The sequence below is a fragment of the Pipistrellus hanaki genome (assembly GCF_964339955.1).
Source record: "Pipistrellus hanaki genome assembly, chromosome: 11".
Classification (NCBI taxonomy): Eukaryota; Metazoa; Chordata; class Mammalia; order Chiroptera; family Vespertilionidae; genus Pipistrellus; species Pipistrellus hanaki.
The window spans coordinates 44376429-44399752 of NC_140513.1; the positions used below are offsets into that span (position 1 = coordinate 44376429).

The following is a 23324-nucleotide window of genomic DNA, read 5'->3' on the forward strand; positions in this document are numbered from 1 at the left end:
TGGCAATTGAGCCTGTAACCTATGCATGTGCCCTAAGAATCAAACTGTGATCTTCTGGTTCATGGGTTGTCACTCAATCACTGAGGCATACTGGCCAGACTCCTTGTTATAATTTAAATATTTCCAGAATTATTTTTATTTTAAGAAAAGTTAAAGTTTGACCAAATTGAAGCAAGTGTCAGTAGTTGGGTTCTATAATTAATGATCATGATAATTACCATTCATTGAGCATACATTCTATGTCAGACACTACATACATTCTCTCATTTAATGCCATGAACCAGCAAGGAGGTGCTCCAAACCACGTTTGCCTGGATGACTGCCAAATCAGCAAAGTTAAGGAAAAGTGGAGCATTAAGAGCAAAAATAAATAAGACTACATAATTACAGTGATATTATGGGGAAGCTTTAAAAAGAGTTTTGATTGAAATTCCTGCTACTTATTTACTTACATCTTTTCCCTCAACAAAAAATGTAAAATGGTCATTTAAAAGTATTGTATATAAGACTATGACATTAATTTTGAATGGACAGTAAGTAGCCAAATATTGGCTGAAATATACACTTCTTAGTTTCTTAATTATTGTGAAGCTATCATATTTTGGCTCCATTTTCCCCACTTATGGTACTAATGATCTGATTACATATTCTATAATAGAAAAATGCAATTAGATGGACAGGAGGTTTGGAATATCCATTTCCATTGAGGAGCCATTATTGGTAAACACAGATTCCCCATCTCCTCTTTCCACTCAGTGTGAACTCTGTAGGAGATACCTTCTTGCAGAAAACAAGTGTCTAATCCTATCTTGGCTGAGAAGAAAGTCAGGCTTGGGAGATAGGCAGCCGTGGAGTGAAATCTCATTCACAACCAGGATTCAATCCCTCACCAGAATGTTTCAAGTCAGGCGACAAACCAGGGGGTGATATAAGGGTTGAGGGCAGGTCAGAAATGTTAAGGGACACCCATTGCAGAGATAGGCCTGAGGAAATGAGCAGCAGCAACCTTGCTGAAGGTGAGGTAAAGGGAGGTGAAGATCCATCCAGTCTCTAAACTTGCATTATATCTAGGCTAGGGACTAACCAAAGGATCCCACAAAGGTTCTCCATGGGGATGACAACGATGATGGTGTAATGAGTTCAAATAGTGTTTCAGTGCCTACATTTTGAGAAGGGGTAATTTTCAAGATAATAACTGAAGAGGCTGTGATAATAACAGAGAAGGCTGTGTGGCAGGATTGCAATATACCACCACATAGTAGGCTGAGTTTCCCTGAGTAGTTCCCTTTACCTCCCCTCTCTCTTTCTCTCTCTCTGTAGCCTGAGGGTCGATTTCCCTCTCCAGCCCCATGCCAAAGCTCAGACATAGAAAGTACCACAATAACACCTGCAGTTCCCACGATTCACTACAAACAGCTCAGTGACTCACAATTACTCATTGGGTATCTTCTACAGGCCAGGCATTTAGAGTGCATTGTGGGGAAGTTAAAGACATTAGATGTGGCTCATACAGTCATGGAGCTTATTGTCTGAGGAGACAATACATACATTCATGAAGAATTAAGTAGTAACTCAAGTGTTAGGGAATGTGAGACTCTTTAAGAAAATGTCTCAAAACAGTGAGAAGAGAGGACATCAAAAGCTGTGAAGCAGAGGAAGGAGGAAATCCTAGGTACTAGGAAGCCTGCAGCAAGGAGGCCAGATCCCACTTGGCCCCTGGAGAATGGAGAGGTGCCCACCGCTGAGTATGTGCATTTTAGTCCACTCAGGCTGCCATAACAACACAGACGAGGTGGCTTATCAACGCAGTTTCTTCCTCACATTTCTAGAGTTTGGGAAGTCTAAGATCAAGGCACCAGCAGGGTTATGTTGTGGTCAGGACCTTCTTTTTGGCTCTGTGTATCCTCGCATGGTGGAAGGGACAAGGAATCTCTGTGGGGGCTCATAAGAACAGTAATCTCGTTCATGAGAGCTCCACCTAAGCACTTCCCAAAGACCCCATTGTCCTAATGCCATCATTTGAGGAATTAGAATTTGGGGCGGAGAGGGCGACCAAAACTTTCAAACCATAGCTGTATAGAAAGCAGGTTTTTTTCCTTTTTATAAAGGACTAGAGGCCTGATGCACAAAATTCATGCAAGAATTGGCCTTCCTTGCCCCGGCTGCTGGCACTGGCTTCCCTCTGGCACATGAGCCCCGGGCTTCCCTCGCAGCTCCGGCTTCGTCCCAAAGGTTGTCTGGTCTAATTAGCATTTATGCTTTTATTATTATAGATAAGTTTACTGATTGAAGAAAATCTGTGATCCCTTACATTTCTAGTGGAAATCTAAATTAGTAAAACCTCTAAAAAGGATAATCTGGCAATATTTATGAAAATTATAAATAACAGAGCAATTCCATCTAGAGAAATTAACCCTACACCATATTCTCATAGGTGTAAAATGACCTGTGTATAAAGGATATTCATTGTAATTTTATAATAGAAAAACATTGGAAACGACCCAAACACCCATCAATAGGGAATTGATTAAATGTGGTGGCCATCAAAACAATAGAATACTTTATTAGATAGCCATGTAAACAAATAAAGGAATTCTTTCTATACTGTTATAAAATAGATCTCCAATATATAGCAGGGGTCTTCAAACTACAGCCCGCGGGCCACATGCGGCCTGCAGAGGAGTCTGATCCTGCCCGCCAGGTTTTTTGGGCAGTGAGCGCAGCCGAGGTGTTACAGTAGGAATTAGTAGTTCATATAGTCCGGCCCTCCAGCTCTCTGAGGGACCGTGATCTGGCCCCCACTTTAAAAAGTTTGAGGACCCCTGAATAGTTTAAAAAGGAAGTTACAGAACAGTGGACAGTAGGCCACTGTACACTATTATAAATATAACATGTATACTATGAACACTTTGCATACTAGGTACTTACTAGTAGTATGTATAGTATGTACACTTAAAGCATATATTATGTGCAGTACGTATCTTTCCAGATATACATTTTGCACCTTTGAAAGGAAAAAATATAGATGTATATTTGCTTTGTATGCAAACCATATATATCAGAAAGGATACATAAGAAATTGGTAAAACTGGTTGCCTTTGGGATGGCATCCTGGTTTCCTGGTGGGAGAATTTTACTGCTGTAATCTTTTGGCTTTTGAATCCTGTGAACATATTACCTGTCTATAATAATAAAAGCATAATATGCTAATTAGTCCAAATGTCCTTCTGGACAAACTTGGACGAAGACAGGGCTGAAAGGGAAGCCCGGGTCCCGGGTGCCAGAGAGAAGCTGGTGCTGGCAGCCGGGGGAAAGAAGGCCTACTCTTGCACAAATTTCATGCATCGGGCCTCTAGTTATAAATAAATAAACTATAGTTTTTAAAAGTTTGAGCTCAATCACTTGCCTTCCAGGGATTTTTATAAACTTTGAAGGAAATCATAACTCTCAGTGTATAAGTCCAATACAAACATCAGTCGTGCAGAAGTTTGAACATCTAAATTCCATCATCACCGGATTTCAGTCTGGACTTGAACCTGACTGATTTGAATTTTTTAAAAAAATATATATTTTATTGATATTTTACAGAGAGGAAGGGAGAGAGATAGAGTCAGAAACATCGATGAGAGAGAATCATCGACCAGCTGCCTCCTGCACACCCCCCACTGGGGATGTGCCTGCAACCAATGTACATGCTCTTGACCAGAATCGAACCTGGGACCTTTCAGTCCGCAGACCGTCGCTCTACCACTGAGCCAAACTGGTTTCGGCTGATTTGAATTTTTTTCCCCCATTTAATTTTTCCTCTATTTTCCACTGGTTTCACCCCCAACACACCTCTAGTATGAGGAAGCATGATCAGGTAAATTATAGCCTCTGATTAAGCAGCTATGGGTTTAGATCCACATGATGTAAATGATATTATTGTAAACAAACAAAAGAATCAAATCAACCCACTATTAATAGACATGAAAGATGCTTCCATAGACATGAAATAACTAACACATTTGGACCTTGGAAAGCTTGCAAAAATGATTCCAACATATTTATCCAGTCTGAGAACTGAGTTTAGGATGTGAAGTTTTTGCATAAGAATGAGGTGAAGCTATTTGGTCAGCATTTCAGGGGATATTGGTGACTATAAAAACCCCCAACCTAGGCTTCCCCTTTTAGCATCTTGGCTTCTCTGTGGGAAACTTTGGCTGCCTGCCCCCAAACTGAGCATCCAGCCTTTGTTTGACAAGACAGAAAAAAGCTGTTTCATCTCAAAATCTCTGCAGTGGTAAAAACTGAAAAGGGAAAGATCATGGAGAAGTTACTCAAAAGACAACAAAATTTACATAACTGAAACTAAGAAAACTGTTGTGAGAATTTTAAAAAATGCCATGTCACACTTGAGTGATAAAAAAACAAAACACCTAATATCAGCAACAGCAGCCTTCAGCTGCCAAACACCTTTCTTCCTTTTGGACACAGATAACTTAGCAAGCTTGAGGTAATGCTAATGTATATGAGACCATACAAGGTTATGTCTTTCTAGAATATTAAAGGTGTTTAGGAGCTTTAAAATGAGATAAAAATAATTCAGGTTTTTAGCAGAGAACTTAAAAAAAGAAAAAACAAACACAAACCACTGCTTTAAAAGTTGCTTTATACTAGATGACCATGAAAAGGGGGAAAAATGTAGCTGCACTGAGACATGTACATATAATTGGTTAGATTGGGAATTTGCCTCAAAGACCTATAGTTGGTCAGACCCAAGTTCCAATTTCATTAATTCTATGACTTTGGGTATGTAATTTAATTTCACTAAGCCTGTTTGCTAATGGGTGAAATAGAATAAGGACTAGATGAGGCAGCGTATCTAAAATGCTTAGAACAATGTCTGATGTAGTCAATTTGTTTACTGATATCACTGATGGCAAGTGATTATAAGATCACTTAAAATACACTTTAAGGTATTTTAAGTGATCTTATACCTTAAAATATTAAGTTATTTTAAGGTATAAGAGCTATGAATCCAACCACTGTTATTGTTATGAATGACTTAAAAACTACATTTTAAAAAATATTATTTTATTCATTTCAGAGATGAAGGGAGAGAAAGAGAAAAACATCAATGATGAGAGAGAATCACTGATGGCTGCCCCCTGCACACCCCACACTGGGTATGTGCCCTGATCAGGAATTGAACTGCGACCTCCTGGCTCATGGGTCAAATCTCAACCACTGAGCCACTGGCTGGGCTTTAAAATATTTTTAATTAAAATTAATTTTGTGCTTATTAAATTTTTATTTTTAAAAACTAAAAACATTTAAGTTAAAATATTTAACTTTTCTTTCTATCTTTAAAGTTAAAATAACTGTGAATTAAAATTCTGCTGGGTTGATGGTCCAAGTCTTAATAATTTTGGAATTTTTCATAATGTTTAACTAGAATTTCTTTTCTTTTTCAATTTGTACATTTAAAATTCTGGCATCAATTCCTATTTTATTCAGCTGGCATCCCTCATGTCAGTTACTCTGGAGCTACTGTAAAACAGAAGTTGTGTAGCATAACATAACATTTTTAGGGAAATTTAGTAAATTTTTTAGGTAAACTATATTTTGTTTTGTTTTTAAAGAAAGATGCTTCATTCTTTGCTAATTTCAGAACAAACAGCTTCCTAGTGAAAGCAATTTCTCTTTTTATGTTAAGTTAAATATCTGTCTATTCTTTAGTCAAATTGAACACAAAATCATAACAAAACAATGATTCAGCTTAGCTTCTAACTACACAGAAATTAGTGTGCCATAAATGAGAACTTATAATTTTTATTGGACATTTGTTGAGCATCTACTGTATCCTCTAGGCATTATAGAGAATGCAGAGATGACACAGATATTCACACTGCCCTTAAAAACATGAAGATTGAAACATATTATTAGTTAAGGGCATAACTCCCCCCCAAAAAAAACAAAAAAACAAAAAACATACAAATAACAGACTTGTCAGAAATATAGACACAAACATTGAATCACTGGAAAATATTTAAAGCAGTTTGAACTTAATTGTTACACTTTATCTTACTGCTTCAGTTGAATTTGATCAAACCTTTAAGAGTTAGTTTATGTATTTTGGTGCACCACTGAGTTTAATCCAAATATGGTATTTTTGTAGTTTCATCTGTTTTATGCCATATCACAACACTAGAACATAGGGAAAGATTTAATAAATAGTATTAACTTTTTTTTTTAGTATCTAATACATGCTAGGCAGTTTCTAAATGCTTTGTTAATTCATTTAGTCCTTGGAGGAGGTAAGTGTAGCTTCCATCTACTCTGCTGCCATCTTGGATCCTCTCTATTTATGTCCTTTGATTCATAATGATAGTTTTGCTGGGTAGAGTAATCTTGGTTGTAGGTCCATGCTTTTCATCACTTTGAATATTTGGTGCCAAACACTTCTGGTCTGCAAAGTTTCTGTTGAGAAATCAACTATAGTCTTATGGGAGTACCCTTTTAGGTAACTAACTGCTTTTCTGTTGCTGCTTTTAAGATTCTCTCTTTGTCTTTAACCCTTGGCATTTTAATTATGATGTGTCTTGGTGTGGGTCTCTTTGGGTTCATCTTGTTTGGAACTATCTATGCTTCCTAGACTTGTATGTTTATTTCCTTTACCTGGTTAAGGATGTTTTCCATCATTTTTTTCCTTTTCTTCCTTTTTTTTCCTTTTCTTCCTTTTTTTTTTTTTTTTTTTTTAGGTTGTGTTCTTTTATTTTTTACATATTTATTAAATATATTGGGATTATGTTGATAAATAAAATTGTATGTCTCAAGTATACAGTTCTATAATATACCATCTATATATTGTGTGTTCACCACCCAAAGTCTAGTCTCCTTCTTCACCATTTATCCCCTTTTAACCCTCTTTTACCTGCTGTACCCACCTTTCCTTTTGGTAATCACCATACTCTTATCTATGCTATGAGGTTTTTTTGTTTGGGGTTTTGTATTTTTTGCTTAATTCCTTCACCTATTTCATCTAGCCCTTAACTCCCTCCCATCTGACAGCTGTCAGTCTGCTCTCTGTATCTGTGAGTCTGTTTATATTTTGTTTATTATTTTGTTTATTATATATTTCACCTTGTGAAACCATATGCTACTTGTTTTTCTCTGACTGGCTTATTTCACTTAGCATAATACCCTCAGAGTCCATCCATGCTGTAGCAAAAAGTAAGATTAAGATTTTTTTCCTTTATATGATTGATAGTAGGTTTTTAATTCCTTGCTCTCTTTCTTCTCTTCTTATACCCCTATGTTTTGAATGTTCTTACACTTGGTTTTGTCCCAAAGGCCCCTTAAACTGTCCTTATTTTTTCAAAATTTTTTCTTTTTGCTATTCTGATTGGGTGTTATTTGCTACTTTATTTTTCAAATTGCTGATTCCATTCTCTGCTTCATCTAAACTAGGGGTGTCGAACTCAATCAGAGAAGGGGCCAAAATCTAAAATCCAGCCTAAATCGCGGGCCGAATGGTTTACTGAACAGTCATAAACTGACAATGTCATAAACTGACAGCGGAGTGCAGTGATGACAGCGGAGTGCAGTTATGACAGCGCGGTGCGGGCCACATTGCAAGGCCTGGCTGGCTGGATTTGGCCCGCGGGCCTTGTGTTTGACACATGTGATCTAAACTATTGTTGACAGCCTTAAGTCTTTTTGAGATTTTCTTGATAGTCATTAAATCCAAGGATATATATCCTTCTTAATTCCAAAAATGATTTTATTATATTCCCTAGAAAGAAGAAATATTATTTCTTATTGTTTTTCAAAGGGGTTGGTTAGTTAAGAATATTAAAGTCCTGAAGAAATTTGGGGCTTTTAGAGAAAGTGAATTCAGAGAATCCAAATTGCTAATAAGAACAATTTATGAATGCAGGCCATGGAGCTCGGAAAGAAGTTTCTTTTTTATGTTTCTCTTGGATTATGTGAAAGGTTGACGCTGGTGAATTCTGTGGACAGTCAGGGAAGCCTTGGGTTTGGTTGCTATGAAGAGAAGAGCTACAATTGAGAGGTCAAAATGTGAAAGTGGAGAGGATGAAGTAAGCCATGGGACTACTTACTCAGATGGTTATGAAAATTCTCTGATTTGAACTTTAAGAAATTACTGGAAATGAATAATTTCACACACACTCATGCATATACACACATATCTATTGAAAAGAAAAGACATAACAAATAACAAATGTCTTTTGCAATTGAGCTTGTGGCTACCACGAGTATCCTTAAATCTCCTGCTAGGAGAGAAAGGGTTTTGCCTGTCAGGTGCAGGTATGACAGGGAGTGAATATCCTGGCTGTTATATCCATAATGGAATGTGCTGCTCCCCCTCGTCACATCAGCTCTTACAACCCTCCCAGTTTCCTTCCTTTCCATCCACCATATGATGCGTTGTCCACACTTTGGTCACTTTTTCCGGCATTCCTGTTTCTTCACTCTCGGTATCGGTATCATATTAAGACTGGGCCTCTGGCATTCTTTAGTACCTCATTTGACCTAACTATTTTCCTGTTCTAAATAAGTACATAAATTAAATCAGGTCATAATTTCGCAAGCTTAGACATACAATGCATGGAGTAAAATGTTTATTAAATCTGATTACTTAATAACATTTTTAGAAAATTAATAATTTGTGGAAACAAGTTATTTATGTAGGAAATATGTATTCATGTATACATAGATAGATGTAAATCAATATATACAAACACACAGAACATACACATACAAGAGAGATCAGTAGTGTATATGTCTAGTGTGGATACAAAGCAGTTGCAGTCTATGAAGAAGGAACAGAAGAACCAGGGAGAGAAAAGTAAAAGAACTAGAGTTGACAAAGAGTAAGAAAGCAAAGATGCCCACATATCTTCTACTTTTAATGCACAGCACGTCACTGTCAGATAATGTCACGAATCCCCAGGGTTCTACCACTAACCTTCTTTTCTTTCCCACTCCCAGATCAGCTTTTCATCACTCCTGAAAGGTTTCACTTCCCGTTAGCTTCTCTATACATTTTTTTTGTTATACATTTTTTTAAAGGATTATTTTAGGAGTATCTGGTTGAAGAGAAATCGCAAATTCCATTTTTACAGAAATAAAGAGGAACAATAGTAAACAAAGAAAACGCAGAACTAGATGATGGGGGGTTAAATGTCACCTCTCTTATTTGCTCAATGTGTAATCTCCAGCGAATTGTCTATAAATCTGTACCTCAGTTTCCCTACTTATAAAATTGGACCAACGATTATACCTACTTCCTAGGATTGTTGCAAGAGTTAAATGAGTTCATACACATAAAGCACTTAGAACTGCTTTGTAAATATTAACCTGTATTACTGTTTTCCTCTTTGGTTAAGAATTGCTTAAAAGTAGAAATAGACTGCACATTCCGCTAATCCCTAGATTACTCTTCCACATCAAGCTTCCACCCTAGCTAGAATAGCATCAGGAAGGGAGGCTGGAGGTGAAATGTGCAGCTGACCTCTAGCTTAGGGTGGGGGACCAGGTGTTTCCTTACCTTCCTCCACCTATGACAGGAGCCAGTCCGAACTAGCCAAACCTTGATGCGACCCAGCCTGTGGCCATTTCTTCTGCCTTCTCTATCTTTCATTAATCTCTAGCCAGTGGAAGCTGCTGGTGTCATGGCCACCACTCTTGTTTGTTGCCTCACATTCCAGCTTTATTTGCTAAGGAATGATGCTCAGGATCACTGGCTAAGTGAAGAGGAAACTTTGGGGCTAGGAAAAATCTTCCCTAAGCCTGACGGGAGCAAAATTCCCTTGTACATTATATCCTTAGAAGGTTCCTCAAAAGTTTAAGTAACATTTTTTTTTTCAGCCAATTGAACTTCCTTAACCTGATTTCCTAGAAAAGCCAGATTTTCAGAGAAGTTGTAGGGCACTGGTGATCTAACTGAGAGGTCAGTAAATTCTCCCACAGAGTCCCTCCTCAGGCCTGAAAAATTACCTGCCAGCGTAGGAGCATGTTCAAACCTGTTGGCAGGGACAGCCTCCAACTATTTGCCTTCCCTAAAACTGTTCATTGTCCTAATTGCATTCCCACAGCTAGGTCCTGAGTTGCTACAAAAGCCCTGTCAAGCAGCCTGACAATATGGGACATGTGTCTTCAGGTACACACCCTTTGACCCAGAGATTCCACATACAGCAGGTGTTTCCAAGAAATAATTAGGGCTCAGAGCCAACTATACAGCATCATTCATGGTGCCATTCTTTTATAATATCAACAATATTTAAAATAACCTAAGTGGGCATCACTAGGGGATGGCTTAAATAAATTATGGTATAGCTATACAATGAAATAGTAATTAAGATTTATAAATAATCATTGGATCTATAATTACTGACATGAAAAGATGCCCATAATATCTTTGATGAGTGATAAAAGCAGCTCATTGAGCAGCATTCTGATATAAGGACACTTTAAATTGAAGTTTCATTCATATAGACATATCCAGAGAATATGTCTATAGAGAATTATAGTCACCAAAATATTAACAACAGTTAGCTCTAGGGTTAGGTATTTGGGTAATTTTTCTTTTTTTTCATTTAAATATTATTTTACAATAATACAATGTGTTGTTTTACAACCTGCAAAATAAAAACAATTGACTTCCATGGAGACTCTTAATTTATTTTAGAAATGCATATTATGTAGCTTTTTATATTTTAATTCTAAGGGAAAAAATAGGCTAAGGTATTTTTTTAATCTTTATTGAATTTATTAGGGTGACATTGGTTAATAAAGTGATATAGGTTTCAGGTATATAATTCTATAATACATCATCTATATACGAGAGGCCCAGTGCACATGGTGGGGTCCACCAGCCTGCCCCAATTGGAGTGGGAGGGGAGTGAAAGGGGTGGGGTTGGCTGGGGGAAGGGGCTGTGGGTGATTGGCCAGCCAGCCCCACCCCCTGGTTGAACTCCAGGTAGAATTCCAGTCCAACTTGTGGTTGGGGGGACAATTTGCATATTAGCCTTTTATTATATAGAATTGTCTTGTGTGTTTACCATCTCAAGTCAAGTCTCTTTCCATCACCATTTATCCCCCCTGTAGGCTCTTTGAAATAGGTTTTGAGAATATGATCTTGTGTTGGCCACACTAACCAGGTGATAGGATACAAATCATAGAATTACTATTTAGTGAGCATTTGATATATACCAACAGGCCCTGTTTGAAGCACTTTCCGTGTCTCAAATCATTTATACAGCAATGCTATAAGGCAGGTCTTTTATGATCCCTATGTTACAGACAATGAAAGAGGAACCAAAAGAAAAAGTCATTAGTTCAAGGACTCAGGGCTGATAAAAGATGAAACAGTTTTGGACAGAGGTCTCTGATCATGATCTCTGTGCTGCTCCAAGTGAAGTTCACTGGCTCCTTCTCTTCAGGGAGCTGTGAAAGGGGCTGAGGTATGAGGAGCCAGGGAGTGAGGGAGCAGGATTCTGTCCTCTTCTCCCTGCTGTTCCCAAATGGCTCTTCAGCCTCCCACTGGCCACCTTTTACTTAATCCCTCTAAGCTTCAGTTTCCTCTTTTGTAAAACAGGGAAGCCTTCTCTGGCCATCCAACTTAATTAGTCCCCACTGTTTGCCATATATGGATCTAGTAACTACTTGTCTTATGACAGTTATACTTCCCCTCACCTTCATTACCAACCTCCTCTCAGGCCAGGAGACAGGCCCCAGCTGCACCTGGTGGGATTGTCCGTACAGCAGGCTGGGAGACAGTGGGCATTCTCTAGGCCTGAGTTTATCACCTGGTACAATATTTCCGTTCATTTGCCATTCCCCACAGTGGACATGAGCCCCCCCAAGTCAGAAACAATGTCTTGCATCCCCAGTGCCTAGAAAATGATGTTGTTCAAATAATAAACATCCTTTCTGGAATGAGTAGCTCGAAATTAAAGCCACATGGCCTTATGATTCTAGAGTAATAGTTAAGGAAAGCAATGCTTGCATATCAATTCTTTTTTATTTTATTTTTCACCTCATCTGGCAAAAAGTTCATAGTAAAAATTGCCATTAAATAAAGAAGTCACTAATTTTAACATGTGTCTACATAAGAAATGTCCAAACCAATAGATAATTTTTATGAGTTTGTTTGAATCAAATTGAGAACAACTGCTAGGAAGCAAAATCTCAATGGATTGAGAAAAAGCTCAGAAAGAATGGCAGTTTTGCAACTTATACACTAGAATCAAAGGAGGAGATGGAAGGTTACATGAAATTCATTTGGTGGTAAATCAAGGGGGCAGGAGAAAGCACAGTGAGGAAATCTGAAGGATTGGATAAAAGCAAAATGCAAAGAGACACATGTTTCTTTTTCATTGGTGGGTCTGAGGTAGTTAATAATTAGCATTACACAGCACATAGAGATGGCATGCCGGGAATGAAGTAATAATGAGAGATTCTGCGGGAGGGGGGGGGGGCTATGTACTCTAGTGCAGCAGGTCTGGAAATGATTACTCAAAGGTATATTATCTTAGAATCAAAAAGACAATAGACAGGCATCATTGAGGAAAAGACGGACCTTGGTCAGGAAGATACTGCCTTAGGACGTGACTACCCCCATCACCCACTTTTAGTTGGGAATTTTCATGTTCAGACCAACCTATATGGTTATTTTCAGTTTCTGGGTTTGTGAGGCCTGCCATGCAGACCTCCCCCGAGCTTGTCAGGTCTAGAAGAGGGTCCCTTTTCATCCACACCTGTATTCTCAGCACTTTGGGCCACCAGGTGCTTAGCTCACCCTACGTCTGCTTGGAAACAACTAGACGTGGGTACCTCTGACCAACAGAGCCATAAGCATTTGAATCTTCTCTCCTCTCCCTGAAGTTCCCCAGAGCACTCAGCCTCCCTTGGTGCTGCTGAAGTTTGAAGAGAGAGAGAGAGACGGAGAGAGCAGCTCAGTGCCAGTAAGGTAGCCTCTGCATATACTCTGTTTCACGGGGCCTCCCACCACAAGGCTCAACAGACAAGTTTATTTTGTTTGTTTGCAGTCTACCCCAAATTCCGTAACTTCAATGCTGACACCATTATTTCAGCACTGGGGACCTTGGCCCATCAGCCACAGTCACCCTGCGTACCTTTGGGCTGAGGTGTGGTACTTGATGCCCCGTTTTGTCACGATAACATCCTTCCTTCTCCCTCCAGAGGAGACTGTGCCACAACCAAAGTACCCTCTGGGCGACCTGTTCTGACCCTACCTTTTGTGGCTCAGCCTCATTTAACACCGAGGACAGTGAGAGACCCTCACTCTACCCTCCCACCCTCAGCACCACCTAGGTGAGAGCATTTCCTACTGGATCTCAGGGAGTGTTCTTATATCCAATAACCCGTACTTACTGGGGGCTCTTGTCCTTTCTCTTTCAGAATGCCACGCTCCTATCAGCATCTAAGCTTTGTCACCAAAGCAGGCAGGCTCTGTGAGGGTCTGGAATCTACCCTAGTGTCAGGTTAACAGGATAACTGTTTCAGGGGGGCAGGCAGGAGACTGTGTTACTCACAGGGCAGCAAGCAGCCTGAGTAGGCTCATGATGAGCATGAGATGTTTTCCATGTGCCTCAAGTCCCGTGGAGGGCATGGGGATGGGCCTAGTGGGACTGGACACTGAGGTGGATGCAGCCGGTTTGTGACTTAACTGAGGAACAGCAAGCTGTCAAATCTACCACTCTTATGGTGAGTGCTCAGCACAGCTGCTTTTTTTGCGAGAGTGGTTACTTCATCCCTCAAGTCTGCTCACTGCAAACACAACCCTGAGAAATGGCCCAGATAAAGAGCAGTCAGGCTGCATCCTTGACCTACCAAGCAAGAAAGTGCAGGAATGCTTGGGGCCTGAGCTGATTGACTGTCTAAACTTGTGTGTTGGTTAGGATGATTAGTTTCCTGAAATATGGTAGCAACCATACTTGGGTAAAAACTGCTGTTTGAATTTTAACCCTGCTATTCTGGCTTTGGCACTCGCTTACTTGCTTAAACAATAGGGTAGTTACCCTGTTTCCCCAAAAATAAGACAGTGTCTTATATTAATTTTTGCTCCCAAAGATGCGCTAGGTCTTATTTTCAGGGGATGTCTTATTTTTCTATGAAGAAGAACATGGTACACATTTATTGTTAAATGAAAATAAAGGAAATTTATTACCTGTATACGGTACTGTAGTACGGTAGTTGTCAACACAAACCAGACAAACTGTGAATCCTACAGTATCAAGAATTTACTCATTTATTCAATGACAATCATGTCATCATCTTCTGGAACATCATCATAATAGTCCAATTCCTAAATTTCCTGGTGAATTTCTTGTGACTTCACTTCTTTCAGAATCAGTGGACCAAATCTCTCTTTTAGCCTAGGGGAGGGAGGGCTTATTTTCGGGGAGATGTCTTATATTTCACTCAGAAGGAAACCTGTAAGTAGGTCTTATTTTTGGAGGATGTCTTATTTTCGGGGAAACACGGTAGCTCAGCTTCCAGATTAAGACCTGGAGGCTAAGGCAGTTTTCCTGGGCCTGTGGACCAGGACCACCGGAGATTGATTCTCACTGACTCAGTAGCTTCAGGGGTAGAACTGAAGATAACCTTTAGAGAGATTAACCGATGAGCTCTGCTTCTGTAATATCTGGTATTGCAAGATAGGGCCACATTCCAATGTCCAGCAGGATGTGGCTGGGAAAGACCCTGCGGGCTGTTCCCAGCCTTTAGAATTTAGAATTTAGAACAAAGGAAAATTTTTGTGGTTTGGATCTTTAAAAAGACTGCCTACATCTGAAACAGTGAGGTCGTGTGGACTCCACCTGTGTGTGGTGCTCTTGTGGTCGTCATGGCCAGTTCAATAAATCCTTGCCTGCTTTTTTAAATCAATCACCAGCCTCCGGTGGTCTTATTTCGAACCCAGGGTTCAACCTCACAACATTTTCTTTGTTGCTCAGAAAATACTTTATAATCTTTATTAATATTATTTATTATCTTCTGATTTCAAGGAAGAAGACAAAGAGAACGTAGATCAACATGGCTGCAGCACCTTTCCAACCCTAAAGCCACTTGAATTCTCATCCTTAGTGGGCAAGCCTAGAAAGAAACTCATCTACAGCCGTTTTGGGAGATCAGGTTGGTTGAAGCTATTTTTATTTTTGAGAAAAGTATCATGAAATATATCAATAGATACATATAATAAAATAGAGTTATAAGTTTTGAAGTATAATAAAATGAATAGTAATGAACCCATCACTGAATTAAATAATTACAACCTTGCCCTAGCCGGTTTGGCCAGTGGACAGAGCGTCGGCCTGTGGACTGAAGGGTCCAGGTTTGGTTCCAGTCAAGGGCACATGCCTGGGTTGCGGGCTCAGTCCCCAGGGGGGGCTTGCAGGAGGCGGCTGATCAATGATTCTCTCTCATCATTGGTGTTTCTCTCTCTCTCTCTCTCTCATTCTCCATTCCTCTCTGAAATCAATAAAAATATTTTTTAAAAATAATAATAATTATGACCTGAGGCTATCTATGGGTTCCTTCCCACATGTTGAGTAAACACAAATAGATAAAGCTAGGCTGGAATTGACTTCATGTCCCAGAGCCCTGAGGACTGAGTAGGACTCTACCAACCGAAGAGATGGGCCACTGGGGTGGAAGAAAACAGTTCTTTGTAAGTTCTTAGACATTGGGCCTCTAATATAATATAAAAGTCACCATTTTACAATGCACAACTCAGTGACATTTGGTACATTTATACTGTTGTACAACCATCATCACTTTTAAATTTGATAACATTATTGTCACCCAATAGGAAATTTCATGCCCATTAAGCAGTTACCTCTCCTTCTTTCTCTTCCCCCCGTCCCTGGCAACCACTAAGCTGCTTTCTGTCTCTATGGATTTGCCTGTTCTGGACATTTCATATACATAGATTCATATAGCATAAAGCCTTTTGTATCTAACTTCTTTCACGTAGCATAATCTTTCCAAGGTTCATTTATATTTTAGCATGTATCAGTATTTCATTCCTATTTATGGCTAAATAACATTACATTGTATAGACATACCACATTTTCTTTATCCATTCATTAGTTTATAGAAATAAAGGATTTTTTTCACCTTTTGGCTATTGAGAACAGTGCTGCTATGGATATTCTTGTACATTTTTTTAAACACTTGCTTTTCAGTTCTTTTGAGTACATACTTAGAAGGGGAATTGCAATATCATATAATTTTATGACCTAACTTACTGAGGAACCATTAAAATGTTTAAAATAGTACCTAACTGCTGGTGTCTTTCTCTATCAAAGTTAAAACAAATGAAACTAAGTTAATAGAACTGTGTCAAGAAGGACTGGGTCTAAATGCAAAGAATATAATGAGTTGCTTGATTTTAAAAGCAGCTGCTAAAAATGTTCAGCAAGTCTCTTAAAGGTGGGCAAGGTATTAACATGTCTGGGATCACTTAGAAGAGTTAATAAAAATACTCTTAAAACTTAACTTTCTGGATACTATGTTCAGGCATGGTGGGAAATGAAAATAAAATAATTGATAAAGGTTGTTGGTACCACAGGCACTTACTTCTACAAGGATAAACAAATGACAACGAAAAGTCAAGCAACCAAGTTGATTCTTGGCTCCCAGCCCTTCCATGCTGACAGTGGGTCCAGGACGCTTTCTACACTCAGTTCTCCAGGGGGACACACTGGTTTTAGACTTGTTCACAAACTTAAATGAGACCAATAAATCCTGTTATAGACTGGCAGAAAGATCTTCTCTTTTTTCTTCTTTCTTCCCTCAACTGTAATTCTATTTTTATAAATCTGAGCAGGGTGCATTTTAATTCAGTTTTAGTTCTTCATTGCTTGAGCAAGAGGGTCACTTATTTATTAACTCAGTAAAGCATTTAATGGATGTTGAGAGTTGTGGTGCAAAACAATTAAAAAATGCTCCTATAGCTTTAACAATTCTTTCTTTTTTTCCATAAATCTTCATATTATGTGCACATGCACACATACCCCACCTTATTCCTAAAAGAATTTCAGATATGGCTGTTGTTTAAATCTTTAGACTTCTCATGTGTGTTTTGTTTCTACTTCATTTTCTTCCTTAAGATCATAAAGAATGTAGGGCAGCAGGAAGAGAAGGATTTGAAAAAAAGTAGCCTCTATAAAAATCCTTAATATTTAACACAAGGGGAAAATCCCAAGTGTTGTTATTATTGAATCAATTTATTAAATGCAGAAAAAGAATGAATCCACATTTTAAGAAGTGTTTAGTTGAAATACAGTAATTTTAGATTTGCAGAAAAGTGGCAAAACTAGTACAGAAAATTTACATATACCCTTATCTAGCTGATGTTAACAATTTACAATGGTCAAAACCAGAACATTAGCATCAGTATAATACCATTGACTAACTTACTGATCCTTTTGAAATTTCACCAATTGTTCTCATAATGTCCCTTTTATGATCCAGGACCCAATTCAAGATCTTATATTGCACTTTACTGTTGTGTCTCATTAGTCTCCTCCAGCCTATGAAGTTCCTCATTCTTTCCCTGGCTTTCATGATAAGAACTTTTTTTTTTAAATATATTTTATTGATTTTTTACAGAGAGGAAGGGAGAGGAATAGAAAGCTAGAAACATCGATGAGAGAGAAACATCGATCAGCTGCCTCCTGCACACCCCCTACTGGGGATGTGCTTGCAACCAATGTACATGCCCTTGACCGGAATCGAACCTGGGACCTTTCAGTCCGCAGGCTGAGGCTCTATCCATTGAGCCAAACCAGTTTTGGCTCATGATAAGAACTGTTGATAAGCACTAGTCAGTTACTTAGAAGTTCTCTCACTGGTGGGTTTTCCCAGTATGTTCTCATGATTAGATTGAGGTTGTGGTTTTAAGGATTGTTTAGCATACTATTCTGACACCACAGAATGTCTGTCATTGCATCATTTCTGAGGACATCTCATGTGATGTCGTCTTTGCGGTGAATTTAATCTTGATCTCTTGGTTAAGGCGGTATCCACCAGGTTTCTCCACTTTAAAGTTACTCTTTTTTCCCCCTCCTTTTCTAAGTGATAAATATCTTTGAATTTATACTTTGAGACTGTTAACATCTTGCTTCTCTTCAGTCTTTTGCTGACTCATTTTAGTATCCATTGGTAGGATTTACATGCAACAATTATTTCTGGGGTGTTTGCCTAATTGTGATATTTTTTCTCTCCTTCATTTCATCTATATTTGTTCATTGCAAAAGCCTCATCTTCTCCATATGATTATTTATTATATTAGGACATTTTTTATTTTGTGGGTTATAATGTAGTACCATCATTACTTATTTTAGTGGTTAAATTGTTTTGGCTATTGGGAACTCCTTCCAGTTGGCTCCTATGTCCTCTTGATACACCCATCTTTTATTTAATACTTGCTTATTTTTTTGAGGTCCTAAGATATTCCACATCTATTAACCCAGCCCCAGGTCTGGAATTAACTATTTATTCAAGGTTCTGCTTCCTTTTGTTAGAGAATGGCATTTAGAAATCGAGATCAGGGCTCTAGGTGGGCTTATTGCTATGGCCATTGTTCCTCGTTCCTCTCAGTAAGACATCACATATACTAACCCATGCATATACATACACTCATACCTATTTCTACATCTGCCTGTAAAAAAGTAGGTTTATAGTCGTTCATAGGAAAATAATACAATTTATATAATAAAAGGCTAATATGCAAATTGACCAAACAGCCAATCGCTATGATAAGCACTAACCACCAGGGTGCAGATGCTCAATGTAGGGGCTACCCTCTGGTGGTCAGTGCGCTCCCACATGGGGGGCACCACTCAGCCAGAAGCCCTGAGCCAGGCTCACAGCTGGCAAGTGCAGCAGCGGGCATGGGAGCCTCTCCCACCTCTAGAGCAATGCTAAGAATGTCCAACTGCTGCCTTAGGCCCACTATCCCCGAAGCCGTCAGTTGAGCATCCCCTGAGGGATCCCAGACTGCGAGAGGGCACAGGCTGGGCTGAGGGACCCCCTCCTCCCACCCCGAGTGCACCGGGCTTCTAGTAATTAATAAATAACAATACAGGAATAAACTGTTGTTGGTGTACTCACAACTGTAGACCTACTTTTGCCCCACCCTATATTCTAAACCATGAGTTCCTACTGATACCTCTGATTCTAATTCAGAATTATATTTTAGTGGAGCTTTTACCCTCCTTCCTTTGCAGTTCTTTCTCAGACAGGGAGATGCTTTCTCCAGAGGCTCCCTGAATTCCTTGGCTCATGTTCCCTTCCTCCCTCTCTAAGGCAGCAGTGTGGCATCTACGTGTCTCTCCAATTCTGACTCTCTTGCCTCCGTTGTTCACTTATAAGGACCCTCGTGATTATATTGGGCCTGTCTGAATAATCCTGGACAACCTCTTCATCTCAAAATCCTTTAGTTAATCATATCTACAAACTCACTTTTTTTTTTTTTTTTTGCCTTATAAGGTAATATATCCACAGGTTCAGACATAGACTTTTCTCTCTTTATATTATTTAATTTTATTTTATTTTAATTTTTCCCATCACCATTTACTCTTCAACCACCCCCATTCCCCGCCCAATCACCACACTGTTTTTCCGTATCCATGAGTTCTTTCTCATTTTTTTTTAAGTTCAATGGTTCCACCCACCCCAACAAACACCTTCCCCACCAGAGTTGTCAGCCTGCTCTCTATCTATGATTCTGTCTCCACTTTGCTTGTTAATTCAGTTTGTTTATTTTTTAGGATGTGAATTTTTTTGGCAGGGCATTCTTCTTCTTCTTCTTCTTCTTCTTCTTCTTCTTCTTCTTCTTCTTCTTCTTCTTCTTCTTCTCCTTCTCCTTCTCCTTCTCCTTCTTCTTCTTTTTTTTGGTTTGGCTCAGTGGATAGAGCATCAGACTATGGGCTGAAGGGCCTGTGTTTGATTCTAGACAAGGGCACATGATCAGAGATTGTGGGCTAAATCCCCAGTGTGAGGCCTGCATGAGGCAGCCAATCAATGATTCTCTCTTATCATTGATGTTTCTCTCTCTCCCTCTCTCTTCCTCCCTGTAATCAGTAAAAATATTTTTTTAAAAATAAAAGAAACATCAATGATGAAAGAGAATCATTGATCGGCTGCCTCCTGCACATCCCCCATTAGGGACTGAGCCCACAACCCAGACATGTGCCTGACAGGGAATCAAACCATCACCTCCAGGTTCATAGGTTGACAATCAACTACTGATTCACAGAGGCCAGGCGTGGCAAGGCACCGTTCTGCCTACCATTTTTTCCAATATTTGCTACCATAAACAATGCTGCAATGAATAACCTTGTACTTTCACATTTTGTACTGTTGGAGGTCTGTCTTCAGGGTAGATAGAAGTGGGATTGCTGGGTCAAAGGCAGGTATCTTGGTAGTTCTGTTAGGTATTGCCACATTTCCTTGTCTAGGATATGACTACCACCATGACCCACTTTTAGTAAGGAATTTTTATGTTCAAACCACCTTATTTGGTTACTTTTGGTCTCTGAGTTTGTGCAGTTCTCCCCTGGGCTTTCAGGTTTAGTATGTGCCCCCCTTTTTAGTCACACATACCGCTCAAGCAAAAGGGACCAAGAGGCCCTGTTTTACTTCGCCTAATTCAAGAAATTCTAGGCATTCTATATGTATTATACAATCTGAAACTTCCGCTCTTACTTCAGGTATTTTACCACCAACGTAACCACATGTTAAAATAGCCATTATTTATCTTTGGGTTCTATCCTGCCTCTTCTCCATTTTACTCACTTTTTTGTGTGAGGATCAATGTGACCAGTGTCATCAAACCCAGGGATTCCCTAAGGCTGAACCACCAATTAGGGCATGTTATCTCAGTACCACCTGATCAGTTTCAAAAATGCAGATGTCTGGACCCCACCCATGGAGATTTTGAATGAGGACATCAGGGGTAGTGCCCAGACGTTTCTATTTTTTTTTTTTTTCAAGTTCCCCAGGGGATTCTGATGTGCAGCCAGTTTTGGGAACCACTGATCTGACCCCAAAATATGAGCCAGCTGTTTCCTCCTGTCCATGACTGTATATGAGGAGATGAATCATCATTTAAGTCCACATGAGAACTTCTGATTTCCTTTACCTGAGTTGAGATCCGATATCTCCTCCACTTTGACTAAGCAAAGTGGAGGGGATATCTGAGGCAGGGACCACAACCCAGACTGCAGAAGGGACCAAGCAATGCATCTGCTTCCCCAAATCTGAAGGCCAAATCTTAAAGGCACTAGTTTTGGCTTCAGGAGGTAGATTCCCCCTTTCATTTAGTCCTGGGAACATGTTGTTGTCCTGGTCAGCCCTGGTTAGGCAGTCCCTGGATGAAATAGCTGTGTGATATTGTGATTTATAATTAGAAATATATGTTAGGCCCAGCTGGTGTGGTTCAGTGGTTGAATGTCAACCCATGAACCGGGAGGGTACAATTCGATTCCCAGTCAGGGCATATGCCCAGGTTGTGGGGCTTAATCTCTGATACAGGGCATGTAGGAGGCAGTCGATCAATGATTCTCTCTTTTCATTGACTAGAGGCCTGGTGCACAAATTTGGGCACAGGTGGGGTCCCTCTGGGTGGCTGTGGGGATGAGGCCCCAGCTTGTACCTCCAGGCTCATAGCCCCAGCCTCAAAGCCCCCAAGCCCCTCCTGGCACCCTGCCATGGCCTGGCACTGCCCCCTCACCTCCTCCACCATCCCACCTGCTTGGTGGTCAATCAGGGCCACACACACCTGCCCCCGTCTGGCTCCCTCAGTGCCTGGAGCTGGGTGGTGGCCCAGGGCAATCAGTGGGGTGATCGGGACCCCACTTGCACCCACCATGGCCTGATGCCACCCATTCACCTGTTCCACCATCCCGCCGTGGTCCTGCTCTCATTGGGGCCTATCAGGGCCGGAAGTGCCTCCACTGCCGCCCACTGCCAGCGCTGTGTCACCTATGCCTGCCATGTTCCATGCCGCCCACTGGTGGTCAGCGCACATCATAGCAAGAGGTCAAAATCCCAGTTGAACTCCCAGTCGAACAATTTGCATATTAGGCTTTTATTATATAGGATGTTTCTCTTTCCCTCTCTCTTCCTTCTCTGAGTGACAAATATATTTATACATATATATTTATATATAAATAAAAAATATTTTTAAAAAGAAGAAATAGCAGTAATATGTTTGCTCTTTTATCCATTTCTGGCTCAGAGCTCTTAAAACCCTTGGAATCACCTAAGTGTTAAGAGCTACAAAGGTGTCTTTTGTTATTTGAATGAGGTAACAATGGGACACACTCAAGGTTGGGGGTCATTTGCCAGGAGAACCAACCATGAGATTAGAGGGCTGGAATTTTCAGTTCCACCTCCTGACATCCTGGCAGGGGGATAGGGCTTGAGGTTAAACCAATCACCACCAATTGCCAATTATTTAGTCAATTATAGCTGCGAATGAAGCCTTGTAAAAAAAATAATAATAATAAAATAAAATAAAATAAATAAAAGGAAAGGGTTCAGAGAGCTTCCAGGTTGGGGGAGCAGTGCACTTCCATGCTCACTGTGTTAGGCCCAAACTCTGTTGTTTGGGAAGCACCTTTGTCTGGGATATCATTATCGCCCCATGTATCTTTTCATCTAGCTGGTGGTTCATATCCTTTATTTTCCTTTGTAATAAGTCAGTAATCTAGTGAGTAAATGTTTGTGGGGGGTGGCTTTTGTTATTGTTGTTGTGTGTGGGGTTTTGTTTTGTGTGTGTGTGGGGGGGGGGGGGGTTTGAGTTTTGTGAAATGCTCTAGTAAGTTAATCAAACCCAAGATCAAGGTCATGGGAACCTTCAATCTGTAGCTGACTAGCCAGAAGTACAGATCATATCTAGACTTCTGATTGGTATCTGAAGTGGAGAGCATCTTATGAATCTGATTCTGTTTCTAGAAAGATTGTGTCAGAATTGAGTTGAATTGTGAGACACACAGCTGGTCTCCAAAAATTGTTTCATCGATAGTATGGGAAAAACCGAGACATTGGAACTGGGTTCAGAATCTTAGACAGACTCTGGGGATCCTTTGATCCCAGATTGCTGGGACCACACGGGTTCGTCTTATAGCCAGCCCAGACTTCTGGGTCCAGCAGAGATGAACCAAGATCAGGAAAAGAAGAGACTTTGGGAAGCATGTAGATTATTTAGTGCCTTAGGTCTGCCTTCTTCTTCTCCCCTCAACCACTTGCAAAGTGAGGTCAGACTTGGCTTGGCATGCAGC

General features: G+C 39.9%; 1 protein-coding gene across 1 annotated transcript in view; it reads left to right on the top strand.

Moving 5' to 3' along the window:
- Positions 1-15058: 15058 nt before the first annotated feature.
- The window catches only part of PDCD1LG2 (programmed cell death 1 ligand 2), a 69466-nt gene continuing 61200 nt past the window's right edge, over positions 15059-23324 (top strand). The window contains exon 1 of the mRNA XM_084899603.1: positions 15059-15165. The gene's annotated coding sequence lies outside the window, so the exon portion shown is untranslated. The remainder of the gene's footprint in view (positions 15166-23324) is intronic.